At 43.8% G+C, this 15,927-nt stretch overlaps 1 pseudogene; it reads left to right on the plus strand.

Moving 5' to 3' along the window:
• On the plus strand, positions 1–15,203 carry LOC147677960 (forkhead box protein F2 pseudogene; annotated as a pseudogene).
• Positions 15,204–15,927: the final 724 nt, after the last annotated feature.

The following is a 15,927-nucleotide window of genomic DNA, read 5'->3' on the forward strand; positions in this document are numbered from 1 at the left end:
ATGGAGTATGATGAGGACCAAGATTTTCTTGTGTCTTTCGACGTAGAGTCCTTATACACATGTATACCTCAGGACGAGACTCTCTCTGTGATAGAAACCCTCCTGCTAGAGACTGATTTGGATAGCAAGACTCCGGTCAGTTTTATTATGGCATGTGCATCCATAGCCATGAAAGAGAACTTTTTCCAGTTTGATAAAGACCTGTTTCTCCAAGTATTTGGTACATCCATGGGCAGTGTTTTTGCTCCTTCGCTGGCGAACCTTTATGTTCATCACTTTGAGCAGACCCATGTATTATGTAACACTAATCCATTTCTGAACCACATTGTGACTTGGAAACGTTACATAGATGACGTTCTAGTCATCTGGAGAGGAACAGCTGAGAGTATAAAAGAATTTCACCATTGGTTGAACCATCGGAACCAATTCCTGAATTTTACCTGTGAATTCTCTAAGAAGAATCTCCCATTTCTGGACGTTAACATCTACTCTCAGAATGGGCATCTGAGTACTGAACTATATAGAAAACCAATGGCGAGGAACTCATTATTACATTTTCAGAGTTATCATCCCCAGGCACTTCGCGAAAATCTGCCCTTTGGGCAGTTTCTGAGAGTTCGGCGGAACTGCTCTGACAGTGCGAAATAAAAAGAACATGCAACAGCACTCTCTGTACAATTGCAGGAACGGCAGTATCCGAAGAAAACAATCAAAACCTCATTGAAAAGAGCGTCCAATAATAATAGAGATGCTCTATTGGAGCCCAGATTACCACCGAATGATGGAACAGATACACATAGGATGACATGTGTAACCACCTTCTCAGGACATTCAAATGCTGTGAAGAAGAGTATTCTAAAACATTGGAAGATTCTGGAAATCGGAGGGAAGACATTACCCCCTCCGCTTTTTGCATTCAAAAGGAGTATGAATGTCAAAGATCGGTTGGTACATACGAGACCACGTGAACCCAAGAAGGATCTCATGGAACCAGGAATATGGGGATTGCCACCTGTGACAGGTCATTTCCCATGTGGCAATTGTTCTGTTTGCCCACTGACAAGTCATACCACTGAGGTAGACATAGGGACAGCTAGGCCCTGGACCCTAAATAAACACACTAATTGCAACACCGAGAGGGTCATCTACCTCATCACTTGTCCCTGCAAAAAGAGATACGTAGGGATGACATCTAGAAAGATCAAGGTGAGAATCTCCGAACACCGGAGTACTATTCGGTGTAAGAAAAGTGCCACCAAATTAACTAATCACTACATAGAGGCAGGACATTCGGATACAGAATTACACTGGGTGATTCTAGAGAAACCATTTATCCCTACTCATATCACGGAAATTCAAAAATTTCTCCTACAACGTGAACAGCGCTGGGTGTACCGATTACATACAGATGTAGATGGGCTCAACGAAGAAATTTCGTGGCTGGCATTACAATAAACAAAACCACCATATCGCAGATAATACCACTTTCTGTATACATCTATGTGGTATTTGAGCAAAATCAACTGTTTCTCATATAGCAACCTCCTGGGTGCAACATGGCCAGGCTCTGAGTGGGTGTGGTAATCTGTCATTTGCCCCCATGCTGGGGAGTAACAATCCCAGAAGTTATTGAGAACAATTACCCTATGAAATAATACCTTTTATAGGGAGGCATTCTAGAACTTACTGCAGACTATTGAGGCTGTCTTGGTTGAAAATCTCCACCAGATACTTTAATGTACATAATACACACCAGATACTTTAATGTACATAAAACACATCACTCATCTTATTTGTGATAAATATCATTATTCACCAAAATCTCCACACACCAGAATGAAAATGAGTGAAGCTAATGGGTATGTACCCTATGATGAGGATTTCACAAGTGTTAATGAACATCTTTTAGTGAGAATAACCTGCGTTCCACCTCTATATATCCTGCCCATACTCCACCAGAAACTTGACACCGATATAGAGTAAAGAGATAAATCTCAAAGCATGTGAGTATAGTGGCACGAACTCGGGCATGCTTAGTACTACATTTGACCCACAGAGCATGTCCGCGTTAGAGTGTCTGGTGCCTGGCGCATGCGCAATCGGGGCCGGGCACACCAGATGCAGTGTATGTCGCCGCGCGCATGCGCGGTAACAACTTAGTATTGCAGGCACATCCCTGGACGCCCGTGGAGAGGAGGTCCCCGCGACGCGGCGAGCCGGCTACTTTACTTTAAAAACAGTGCAGATTAGAACGTCGGTACCTCCGGTCATTACTCCTCACGGCCCGGGGTACCAACGGACAGGTGAGTCTCTTCATAAGAGATGCCTAGACTTTTTTGATTCAAGCAGACGAACGCTGGTTCAGGAGTGGGAACTGGATACCCCACTTGAGACCTAGCCGAGTCTTAGTATCTCTGTTTTCAACCAGGATTACTTGCTTGGTATTCAATAACAACTTAGCCAAGACTTAGCTTTTAGCTATATCTCTCTGTGTTTAATTAAAGTTACTTGCTCCATTCTCAAGAGCATACTGCTTTACTTGCTTTATTCAATCAAATAGCAGGTTAGACAGAGAGGATTACACTAAGAGGGGTGAAATGGATAATATGTAAGAACACCACATGACACCCCGTGATTAATGAGGGATGAGATTTATGACGGGTACCCCTTGTGGACTACACCTGACGCGCTGTACCTTCAATTGGCCCTAGCCAGGGGCGAGTGTAGTAAATATAAGACGTTCTGGTCGTGATGTAGATACATCACTGACTATATTCTCTTTTTTTGTCCTTATTTCAGAGCGGGGCCCCCTTCCCTGAGTAGTGTACCAGGTAGAGGTGAGGGCGACACCTAAGTGTTCTGGGTAAGTGATAAACCTCATTTGAGCATCACCACACAATTAGAAATGTGAAAGCGTCAATTGACGCAAGCACAGAGTGAGTATGAGTGAGTGTAATTTATGGAGTACTGTTTGACACGTAGATGATGTTTCTTATCTATTGCAGGTTCCGGTTAATGTATCCTTAACCATTCAATCTGGACATTACCGGTGGAGTATCTGTATATTAATTTCACACTATTATAATTTTCACTTTTTGTAGCAGCAGCTGTACTTGTTTATAGCTTGGTCCTGAAGAATGCCCCGATACAGTTTGATCTTAGTGAGGGCAGAAACATGTTGACCTTTCACACTGTTTGACGTCTTGTAAATAACAAGCGTCAGCACTCTGCTTTTTAGTAATGGCAAGGAGGCTTGCGGAATAAAATTGTTATAAGCACTCCTTAGTCATTTTTAGAACACCACCTTCTCACTTTATTTTGCGCTGCACATTTCACATCCTTTACCTATACCTCTCTGATCCGCTCACCTTCCTAAGTGAGTCTCTGGATGTGAGGAAGTACTATGTAGGGTGACCAGCTAACCCATAGTCTTCCTCTTAGTCAAGGTTTTTTCCGATCAATCCCTAGATCGGTTTTCCTTGATGGGATGATACCTAAACCCAGATGATGAGACATCACATTGGGTGATTGATGGGTCTTGGTAGAAGGACGTTTCGCTCCCACTCGGAAGACTGGTACCCTAGTGGTTGCTTCATTTGGTTGACTCACTCCTCTCTCACTCTTTTGTAGAAGACCCAGGGTGTTCTGTATTGAGTATAATTTAGAAATGATCACAACAATAGTTGTTTAATAATTAAATATAAATTAAAAATTACTAATACTTACTACCTAAACCATTTGTATTGCTTGGGGGACCAGGAACAGTCTGAATTGTCACACTTGTGTGAGTGTGATGGTCAGTAGTTATGTTGGTACTGTCATTGGCAGTGCTGGCTAAGCACCATTTGCAGGTCAGAGCTACATCTGGGAGTGTGGTGGATGAAGCAGGTCCGCCACTTTACAAGTTTAATGCTGTTGCTGTAGGCCAAGACATTCCCTCTGATTGCATGTGGGATCAACTTTGGGGGAAATCTAAATGACGGTACTTACACCACACCTGTATGCAGAGCTGGCCTTTGCTAATATATTGACCTGGGCGTGGGCGGAGAGAAATTTGGTACCCTTGCTGATGGCAGTGAATTAAATCAGGCAGCAGGGGGTCCCTTATCTGTTCACTGGTCAGTACCTGGATCAGCAGAGACTGGCCCCTGAACACAAACATTCCTGGACGTCCCTGATCTCACGTAAATCATCAATAGCTTAGCTGCCTTATGCAGATGTTGGAGAGGATATTACATTCAGATTCCAGTGACATGGAGAAACGCAATTAATAAATGTGCACCAACTACACGTTCAGAAAAACATGACAAAACAAAAGAATTTCAGTTACTGCATCGTAAAAGCATGCAGAAGAGGTATATTCTAGATGATACTATATGTATAAATATTATGGATTGGGATTTACTAATAAGAAAAGAACTATATTTTAATAATGGAGTGATAGCGATGTGCAAATTGTAAATTCGCACATAATGTAGTTTACCTCTAATCTAATCATTCTTTATGTTCAGTTATGAGTATGCATCACTGATGTAGAATCAATCAAACCTTAAGATTAACCTGATTGTGATAGCAAATGTTATTAAAATATATCTGTGTGTGTAAACGTGTGCACCAAAATGACAAAAGAAAAGTAATTGTTACATATTTCTAATTAATAATGCATTCATGAAACTTTCATAAATTGTAATTTATATATGTACTAATAGTATACGCCTAAAACAATAGTATGATTCTATGTCATAGGAATATTGACACGTTAATATTTTGGAAAGCAGTAATCTGTCATACTGACACATATTATTTTTAACCATACTAAATCATTTTAAGTGCTTCAGAATGGGAAACAACCCTTACAACGCAACTTTTACAACACACTACCTTTACAACGAAACTTTTTCAACGCAACATCCATTACAACGCATGCCATTACAATGCAACCATTACAACAAATGTCACTACAAAGCATACCACTACAACGAATGTCATTACAACGCAGTCATTACAACGCATATCATTAGAACGCATACCTACACTATGCAACACTTTCCCTACTGTTGCACCCCCTGGAGTTAGAATAGTAATTTTTACCCCTACACTATCCAATACTTACCCTACTGTTGCACCCCCTGGAGTTAGAATAGTAATTTTTACCCCTACACTATCCAATACTTACCATACATGCAATGTAATGGTATGCGTTGCAATGGTATGCGTTGTAAATGTAGTATGCGTTGTAGTGGAATGCGTTGTAAAGGTAGTTTTAAAGAATTTGTTGTAATGGCATGCGTTGTAATGGAATGCGTTGTAAAAGATATTGCGGTGTAAAAAATGCATTGTAAAGGTATGCGTTGTAAAAGTATGCCTTGTAACGACATACATCCCTTCAGAATCGTACTAGAATCATGACAAATCATATTCTGTATGATTGTATGCTTATTAATCATATTATGTGTTACGTTATATTAGCTCAATTTAGTGTATGCCTGATTGCATGTGTGAAGTCTCTTGACTTGTTTGAATCTACTGTTCGTGAAATAATTCCTCAGTATAACAAATGAAGTGAAACTGTGTTTTCTTTCCTGAGTTCTCATGTACTGTACAAGATACTTTGCTATATTTTTCGATACAACCCTGAACAGCTGCCTGGGAAACTGTCTTATTGAACTTGCTTATGTGCTCTTGCTAAAGGAGCATTGTTCTAACATTTCACATATTGGACTGCTTAAGGACTGCGTAAGAGTTCCACCTATTTCTCTACATTTTGTGTCTTTTTTATGTTGTCTGCCTTGTAACAAAATCTAAACAATGTTTTTTATTATGTATATGAGGGCACAAAAGTCACAATACAGCCCACAAAATCCCCACAAGTCTCATAATTGAATCTTTCGAATGGGACTAAATATAACAAATGTATACATTTTTGTTAATAAATACATATTTAGAGACATTGCAGGGTTTTGTCTTGTTTATAAATTGGCGTATTTTCCCTGAACCTGCTTGTATATCCGTGTACAGGGGCCCTCTCTGCTTTTGGTTTTGTTTCTTTATGCCGCCTGACACCTCTCCTATACAAACTGACCAATGGACTGAGTGGTCTGACCAAATGAGGTGATTCCAAGAGCTGTCACCCCAGGAACTTTAAGAATATAATATTGCTCGGTATAATGGGCAGTGGGTGGAGGAGCGAGCGGCTGTTGGAGCTGGATGGTGATGGATGAGCTACTAATTTTTTCCTTGCTTAGTGCATTTTTTGCAGAACTTTCCTTTGACAAACTGAACTTGCCCGATGGCGGACTCACCTGGCTTCCTTTCTTAGAACTGCTTGAACTGGTATGTTTGATGTCCATTCCTGAACACTTGAGCTTTGGCATCTTATTTTAAATGCCTTATTAGGATTTGACTAAATTGTCTATAACCTGATTTACTGATGCACTTGTTTACCTTAACATTCTTATAAACTAAACTAAATGAGCATATCTCATCTATCCTGTCTCATCTATCCTGATTGAACTCTTCAATTTAGTGTGCATTTCAAATGTTAGACTAATGACCAGAGGAGGTCATATTAGAGAGATATCAGAACATCAAATATTAATGCTGATATGCAGTGTAGCTTTAATGGCACTCTTGGTGTGCATGATTTTGGCTTGACTAGGTTTCTTCAGGAGATTTAGGCTTGCTATGATAATCTTTTATCCTTATAGTATTGTCTTGAGAATGATCTATAGATGCTTGATTTCTAGTTTGTAGTTTATTCATTCATTTCCTGGTTCTCATTGGATGACTGTTGGAACTCTTTATATCCAACCCAACTGAGCACTAAACAAGATCCATCGGAGGACCAAGAGGGACAGAGCTAATCATTGACAAGGAAAAAGGAAAAAAGTTTTCAGGTATAAAATTGAAGTGGCCTAGTAACCCTACAACAATGGTTTTGTTGATGTGTGCTGGCAGAGGCCAAGGGGTGAAGGCAGGGCAAGGAAGAAGGTTAAAAGGGTGTTAAAGACGGTTGTATGATGTTACAACGCGATCCAAAAGATCGCGGTACATCACAACGCATCTTTTACAACGCAAGTCGTATCCACAACTTGAGCTGTAGGGTGCTGGACTTAGGAATAGTAAGATTTACTATTCCAACTCCAGCCTACATACAGTAGGGAAGGTGTTGGAATAGTAAATCTACTATTCCTTAGTCTAGAGCACCCTCCAGCGCAAGTCGTGGTAACGACTTGCATTGTAAAAGACGCGCCGTAATGGCACCGCAGTGTTTTGACCGCGGTGTAAAGGCTGTTTACCGTTAAAGACATCACCTGCCCTTTGATAATGAAGGACTAAGACCACTTTCCACTAGCAAATCAGACAGGAAGAAGAGACAAGGACAAGGCTAGAGCAAGGTGAGGAGGGTGCTGCTGTTGGCAAAGCCTTAATGCACACAACTCCATGCGCCCCTCAGAAATTGCCACCCTGGGTCTGGGCCCAGCTCACCCATGCTAAAGGCCGGCCCTGCCTGTATGACATGACAAAATACGCATCACAAATGTGGATAGGGAAAACCTATTAGCATAACTTCCCCCACCCCACTTTTGGGGGTACATTTTCAGTACCAAGATTATCTTGGGAATTTTGTCTCTGAACATCAGGAATATTTGCAAGCCTTCCCATGCCAAGGTGGAATGATTACATGGTATACAAGGACGTGATACTGTCAAAAGGGCAGCTGTTGGGAATATTGTTGTTGTGAATCCCCCCACCCCTGCTTTTGCAGCTTAAGCGGGTGGTATTGGCACACAGTTATAAATGAGGCCTTTCCTTTTCTGCAGCTCTGCAGACAAAAGCTATTAAAATACAGACACTGATAACAAAGGCCAAGCAAGCAAAGTTAATTACAAACAAAGAAATGAAGATCAAAAGAGAGGTAAAGAGAGAGAGAGGGCTGGACGGAAGAGTTAAAAGAAGGGCATATGAAAATAAGAAACTGTGACGAGAATCAAGGGTAAAAAGGATAACAGAATAGATGCAAGGCCGAATGGACTGATGAATGTAAGTATAAAACAATATTTGCATGAGTTAGAGAAAGAAAGTGGCTGGGATGATAAAAGTCTGGATGAAAGGGTGAATGGATGAATGGTTGCCTGGATGGAGTTGTGGAAGGATGGATTGTTGTATTTATAAAAGGAGGGTGAATTGGTGGATGTATGAAGAAAAATGGATCGATGAATGGATGGATGAGTAAAAGGATGTATGAATGTTTGGAAGTTTGAGTAAAAGAATGGATGGATGGATGAATGAATGATGGATGGATGGATGGATGGATGGATGAATGATGGATGGATGGAAAACGAATAATGAAAGGATGGATGAAAAGATGGATAGATGGATGTACACATGAAAGGATTAAAGATGAACGGAAGTGGTTACTAAGGGAGCTCATCTAGAGTCTGTGGGGCTTGCTCGTTTCGCTCACCCAATGTCATTCAAGGGATGGATCCAAGTGGGGGGGTATTTTAATTTGCTGGCTACTCCCTTGGTCCGACATCCCTGAAGTGCGTGGTTTCACGATCTCCAATCGTTTTGCAACAGCAGAGTCAGGTACGTCTCGGATAGCAGGAACCCCGTGGTGCCTGCACTGTAAATAAGGAAGTGAAATACAGAGGTGGGCGGCATGGCCATCAGCCACAGTTCGGCAGATGCCATGTTGCTCCCCACTGCTGAATCAGGCCTTTGACCTCTGGGATAAGTATTGGTCTGTACAGAAATATAGCCCACGGCAGCCCGGCCTTCTAACGCCTCAGACACGAAATGAAATTCAGGAATGTCCTCTGAATCTGTCCTTTGATGACTGAATCCGGTGTCAGTTTTAAACATAGTGCACTGTGCCAGAGAGTGCGATATTAATATATCATAAACCTCGGGGCGAAGTAACCTGTGTCACTACTCAGGGGTGAGCCGGCTCCATAGATAAATCATTGCTTGGAGGGTTAACTCAATTCTTTCCCTGCAGTTATGCGGCTACATAGGCAAGGCATACATTTCCCTGTGAGGCCCCTGACACCCCCGCACCCCTCTACTCCCTCCCCCCCCCCCCCCTCCCCCGCGTGCTATTCTTCTTGTAATGTGCGAACCGGGGAAGTGGAGAGTGTTTGTTACTTGGCCTCGTCGTGTTACCCTTGACAGACAAGTTCATGTCTCAGCTGTCCAGAAGTCTTCACAAAATGTGGGTGGAAACGCAGGGTCTCGGCGGTCCAATGCTGACACAGGGCATGTGCAGCGCTACCCTCCGCAAGGTTGCATTACAGAAGGAACTTTCAAATCTGAAATTTAACCTGGGTGATAGAAACGTGCCTGGTTATTCATTCACACATAGCGCTTCTGCAGGACTTCGGCCGCCCCAACGCAAACACACAAACACATGCCTGGTATATTTATTTTAAAAGCTCACAGCAAATCGCTTTTAGATGCTCTAGAGGGCTAGCTGCATACATGATACATCTGTTCAAGAGTCTGATCATTGCTAGAGCTCCCTTGAGCATGAACATTTCATACACACAGACAGACAAATTAGGACCATTACATTTGCATAGCATGACAACACACTAGAGCTGATACACAGTGTACATGACAGCTGGAAGCTAGGCTGTCATAAACTTTATGTTCCAAATGAAGTCATTTTAGGTTTCAAAAATGTAATTAAGGAAGCTCTTGTCTGTATTTCGGTTTAAAGGAGACCTGGCCCAGATGTTCAGGGCGGACATGTCTTTTGGGTCAGGCCAAGACTGGTTTGCATGTAATTGATCCCGTTCTGTTATGCTAGAGATGAACCAATACATATTAGAATGGAATATGTCTCAGAGTAATTACCTTTTGCTGAGAATAATTCACGCACTCTACCCGTCAATGTTTGTGGCAAGTGAGTGTCCCTAGGTAGGAGGGTCTCCCCAGATGTGGACCCCATGGCTGATCTGCCTTATGACTTAATCGGTACTTCAAAGTATTGCTTAATTTGAGCCTGCAGTTGTGGTTGCAGGTTGGGCCATCTGGCACTTATATTTGAAGACTTGGACTTATTTTTGACCATTAGGTTTTGACCGAGAAGAAGAGAGAGAAAGGCAGACAATGAGGAAAGAAGAACGAAGACAAAGTAGAGGAGCAGGCAAAGGGAGAAACATAGGATGAAAAATAACCTGCAAGAGTGACATCAATGGACATGGAGTGTTGGGTGGTGGTTGAAAGAGGCATAAGGTGGAATTAGCAGTAGACAACCTCAACATTCAGCAGCAGCAGCCTTCTGAGGGAATCTTTGTGTCCTGGCACTTTTTTTTTATTTTTTATAAATGAATCACTGATTCAAGTCCAACATTGCAAAAAACGGTCTTGGATTGCTTGTGTTCCCATTTATAGGGGATCTGGCCTAGCAGTTTAGACTGGACTATCTATTTTAGGGCAGGCCAGACTGGTCTACATGTTGTTGATCCCTGTCTCTAATGGAGCAGACAACCTCAAAACAATCGGATGGAATGTGGGCCAGAGTTATTATCAGTGTCTGAGATTGATTCAAGCATTCAAATCAGGTGTAGCAGTTCAGGCTTGACTACCCCTTTTAGGAGAGGGCCGTAGATGATTTGCCTGGGCTTGGCCCTTGTCTGTAATTGCATAGACCAGCCAAAGAATGATGGTGTATATAATGACCTGAACGAAGTGACCCAAAATCGGGTCACCCGGGTCACTCGTGACCACCTCTTTGCCTTCCAAAAAATGAAGAGTCGGGAAGACAGTAGAGAATACAGACCAAGTTATGTATTATTAGAACATTGGAATGTTGGGAGCTCCATTGCAGACAATGGAGTGCTCCCTGCTTCTACGGGCCGGTAAAGGCCCGCAGAGCAACATTCCAATGTTCTACAAAGGCTTCTCGAAGTTCGAAGGGATTTATATCCCCTCGAGCTTCGAGAACCCTTTGTTTAATTTGTTAGAACATTCTGCCCTCTAGTGGCAGAATGTTCTAATAGCCTTATAGCCCTTCGTAGCAGGGCTATACCGGCTATTAAAGTCCGGCTGTTTCGTTAAAGTCCCTCGCCTTCGGCTCGGGCCTTTAACGATTCAGCGGGCCTTTACTAGCCGGTATAGCCCGCTACGGCAGGCAATAAGGCTATAGTAAATGCGCTCTGACCAGCCTCATGGGATAGCTGCTGAGGGACTGACTTCAGAACACTTGGTAAAACATCATATACATTTCCAACACCCACAAGACATTCCCTGGCTGGAAATGTCCAGCTGGGACCAGTTACACATGCAGAAAGACCGAGGGATACGTTTTAATTCTGAGTCTGAGTACATACTCTTTGTGCACCAAGGTCACGCTGCCTGCCTTCGCAGCTAAACCAGTTGGAGCAGGCTTCCGTCTCATGGGAAAGGTATGCAGAAGTACAAAACAATGTATTCATTAGCACAGCGAGGCCCTACCTTCAGAGACACAAATGCATCACAGCAGTTTTCTAGCTGAGAGAACAGAAATGAGCTTTGATCAGTAAGACAAAATGGCGGCCGCAAATGCTAACTTAACATAGGGCAATTCAATGCAAATAACATTTAATTCCAACAGACCCATAATTATTATTAGTATCTGATATTAATTCATGTTTCCTAAACATTATTTATATTGGTGCCTGGGGGTGATTTTGCACAAACTCAGAAATTAATTGGTAGGCTTAGTCCTTCGTCACTCTTTATGACTGTCTCCTTTGAAGATTGTGCTTTAAAGTTGTTGTAGTACTAGACAACGTGTCTGAGTAACTTATGCGTAATCCTGACAGCCTACTGAAGACTGGTGTGCTACACACTGTGAGATCACACGCAGAATGATGTACTGCTTGCTTCTACTGTTCATGCTACACATGATGTCTGCTCTTGATCACCAGGAAGTCAGTATGTACATACAAATGCTTCTGTAAAGCATGCATGCCTTTCAAGCTTTTCTATCTCGTTCTGATCCCTTCTTTCCCTTAACCTACTCTCAGACACCTCTCACTCTGCACACTCACACACCATTTGCTCTTCAGAGTCACCCTGACATTGCGCTAGCAGTCAGATACTGCTCACCTACCACTCACACAGTGCAGACTCTGCACGCACACACCATTGACATCACCAAGCACTCACATTACTCTCACCCTCCACCTACACCTCCCCCTGAACTCAAGCCATTCATCCTGCACTCACACTACTGACATACCCTTCACACTATACTAACACTTCTCTTACCTTGTACAGAGTAACATCTCTCACCCTGTACACTCACACAATTCTCATTCACTACTGAACACACATCAATCACCATGCATAAACGCACTTTCACTCTGCATGCAGACACTTACCAACCTTCATTCATGCACCACTCACCCTGCACAGGACTCACTCCATTGTCCCTGCACTTATGCACTGCTCCAACACCTCTTAACTTAATAATAATCCCATAGGGAAACCTAATGCATTTACCAATATTTGTCTATTGTGGCATGGCTGGCCTCTCATAGACTAACACTGGTTTACCCAGACCATTCCTGGCTTTATAGGATGCCTACCCTTTCACTGGTAAATGCAGCTCTCATCTGGACCTGCCTGTCCTTTGCTTCATTAAAAAGACTGAAGCCAAACTCAGATAAAAGAGAGGAAGTGACCAGTTTTAGAGTTAGACATATGTGGTGTCCCCCATCCACAGTCTGGATCCCGGAATAAAAGTGGCAGCTCCAGAACCTGAAATTAGAACACTTTAGGACCTTGGAGTCTCAGAAGAAGGACTGACCTGCTGTCTGAAGCCTGAAGGAAGACTGGGCCTGCTTGCCCTTAACCCATCCTTTCCTGCTTTCCAGCTGAAAAGACTCAACTGGGCCTGACCTGGTCACATCAACTAGCCTCTTTGGAAGTACATCCTGACCCCTAAGTGATGTCCTCTGAGTCCTGGACCCTTGGCTGGAGTCAGAGTGTAACTCTCCCTGCTAACCGAAGGTTTCACCGGATTTGACACAGAGCGATGCAACACGATTTATTGCTTTGCACTGTGGAAGTAAGCAGCTCCTGATCAGTGGCTTCACTGGATCTGATGCAGAATGAAGTGGCAGATCTGTGCAGATCCTGACTGAAAGTGTCACCAGATCCAAAGCACAGTGGTGGCTCGCCGAGGGAGTGCTGTGGGCATTGGGGCGGGGCAGGGGAGGGTCAGGGCGGGCGGTTAGTTGTGTCTGACATACGACAGACAGGAGTAAGGTAAGTAATTAAACAAATAAAACAATTTATCTTGCATGTGCTGCATCACCAACTCTGCCCTGGAGAGAGCACAAGGTAAAGTGTTTTATTTATTTAACTAGCTTACCCATCGCGCGTTTCTGCAATTTCAGAAGAAAGGAAATTTAAGGTAACTTGTTATGATAACATTCAATTTAAATTGTGTCATTTTTATTGAAACTTATTCATTTTAATATGGAAAACATTTTAAAGTGTTGTTTTAATTCTGTTTATTTATTTGAGTGCTTGTGGATATCCAGTATTTTTTGTTTTTCCGTCTGGTGCGAACACAAATAAAGCAGAAGGTTTTCCGACGCGTGAGCTGGCCAAATACACGTTGTCCTTGGGAGAAGCACGGATTCTCCAAATGTAGTCCACACACTTGCAGCGATTGTCCTTGTGCTTTGTTGATGGTCATTGCAAAAGCGAGTCGCACCGTAAACTGTAAACGTTCAGTATCGGAAAGATTATGAGGTCCCTGGGGGGCCGGGTGGCCAATATTTAACATTTTTTTTTTTTTTTGCCAGAAACCTTTGCGGGAGTGTACTCAACAACTTTTAACAAATGTTTTTTTTTTACCAGAAATCTTCGCGGGAGTGTACTCAACAATTTCCCAAAGTTTCATGGCGATCAGATGAATGCTGTAGTAATGCATAAAGGACAAACTTTTGTTTTTCTATATATAGATTATAGATTACAACCTTACTCCTGTCTGTTGTCTGTCGGACTCTACTACCCCCCCCCCCCACCCTGACCTTCCCCGGCCCCGCCCCACCACCCGCAGCACTCCATCGGCGAACTGCCAAAGCATCATGACACAGAGCAGTGTAGAACCCCTCAGAGTTATGCAGAGTCATGCTGCACCGTTTTCGATCAAAGTCAGAAGGTAAAACTCAGGGCCATTTCTACCATTAAGCAAGACTAGGCGGCTGCCTAGGGTGGCAAAAGGGCTAGGGCAGTAAAAGGGGGATTTTTTGCACCTACGAAAGTAAATCTAGGTGGCCGCTGAGTCTTGCCTAATGGTAGAAACGCCTCTGCGCAAAAGCATCACCAGCCCCGCGGACCCCTCTGCGGGCCTGCAGCCCTGGCCTAGCTGCGCAGTATCTTCTGCTGAGCCCGCCACCCACCCCGAAGCCATGTGCCGGCCTGCGCTGGCCGAAGAAGCCGACCTACTCCTACATTGCGCTGATTGTCATGGCCATCCAGAGCGTGACTCCGTGGCGCCTGACGCTGGGCGAGATCTACCAGTTCCGGCAGGCGCGCTTCCCCTTCTTGCGCGGGGACTGCCAGGGTTGGAAGAACTCAGTGCTACACAAGTGACAACCTCTCCCTCAACGAGTGCTTCATCAAGCTGCCAAAGAGCCTGGGCCGGCCCGGCAAGGGCCACTACTGGACCATCGACCCAGCCTCCGAGTTCATGTTCAAGGTGGGTTCCATCCGGTGGCAGCCCTGTGGCTTCCGGCGCAAGTGCCAGGCGCTGAAGTCCGCCATGTACCGCGTGGTCAACTGCCTGGGTTTTGGGGCCATCGACTTCCAGGTGCCCAGAACCCACTGGGTTGCTACTCAGGGGGCTACTACTCCGCGGGCCTGGAGGGGATCAGCTGCGCCCACCACATGCCCCCTAGCCCTGGCTCCAGCTACATGGCCAGCTGCCTCTCCGGGGGGAATACATGCCAGAGAGCAGCAGTAGCCCACTGCCCTCCTAACCTGCCCTGGCAAGCGCAATGGACTGCCACTCGCCTTATTCCAGCCCTCCGGTGCACTGGAGCTATTCGGGGCGGAGCCTACATGAAGCAGCAGCCCTTACTGCTTGGTGGTGCTCCTGCGATGGGGGTGCACTCGGGGTGGCCCCTTACTCCCTGGACCAGGGCTACCTGAACTAGAACACAAGGGATGAGCTCTCAGGTGAGCGCTGCCGTTAGCTAAGCAGGTTACAGCTGGAGGTGGGTGGAAGAGTCTCGTTAAATAGTTTTGCTTTTGCACAATGTTTTTTTTTATCTACAGGGTCTCTTCTTCAGCAACCAGACTATGGTGCACAACGCGTGCCATCAAATTCCATTGGGCATGCATTTATTATCTTGTTAATTCACACATCCATATATTCATTCCTGGGCCCATTTGTTAATGCATTCACAATATCGCCATGCAATCACTTCTCGTTTAAATGATTATTTTTCCATGAATTAATTGCACAGTTTATTCTTCACTTCTAACATTCCTTTGTTCACTCCCAGAATAATCCATCTATCCAGCCATTCATGGATCCATCTAATCATTCATCAATTTCTTTCATGAAAAATTCGGCTGTGAGGAGGAGTTATAGACTAAATTTAGCACTCGGACACTACAAAGATTGTTTCTTTACAGTGTAACCCGCCCTCATATACATTTGTATGCTTTGATTCAAAACAGATATTAAATTATTTTAAATACTTAGATTCTGTTTATAGTGAAAAACAGACCTTCTGCACCCACTAGCATCAGGGTTCCACATGCCAACAAGTAGACCCCGCTTTCCGTTTGATCAACAGTGTGGTCCGGGGGATACCCACTTATAATCCCAGTACCCCTGTTCCTTCACCTGACAAACTGCTGAGCTCTTAAATTTCTTCTCACATGCACTCCCCTACATTAAGTGTTGTGTAA

The sequence above is a fragment of the Lissotriton vulgaris genome, chromosome 12, assembly GCF_964263255.1.
Source record: "Lissotriton vulgaris chromosome 12, aLisVul1.2, whole genome shotgun sequence".
NCBI classification, from domain to species: domain Eukaryota; kingdom Metazoa; phylum Chordata; class Amphibia; order Caudata; family Salamandridae; genus Lissotriton; species Lissotriton vulgaris.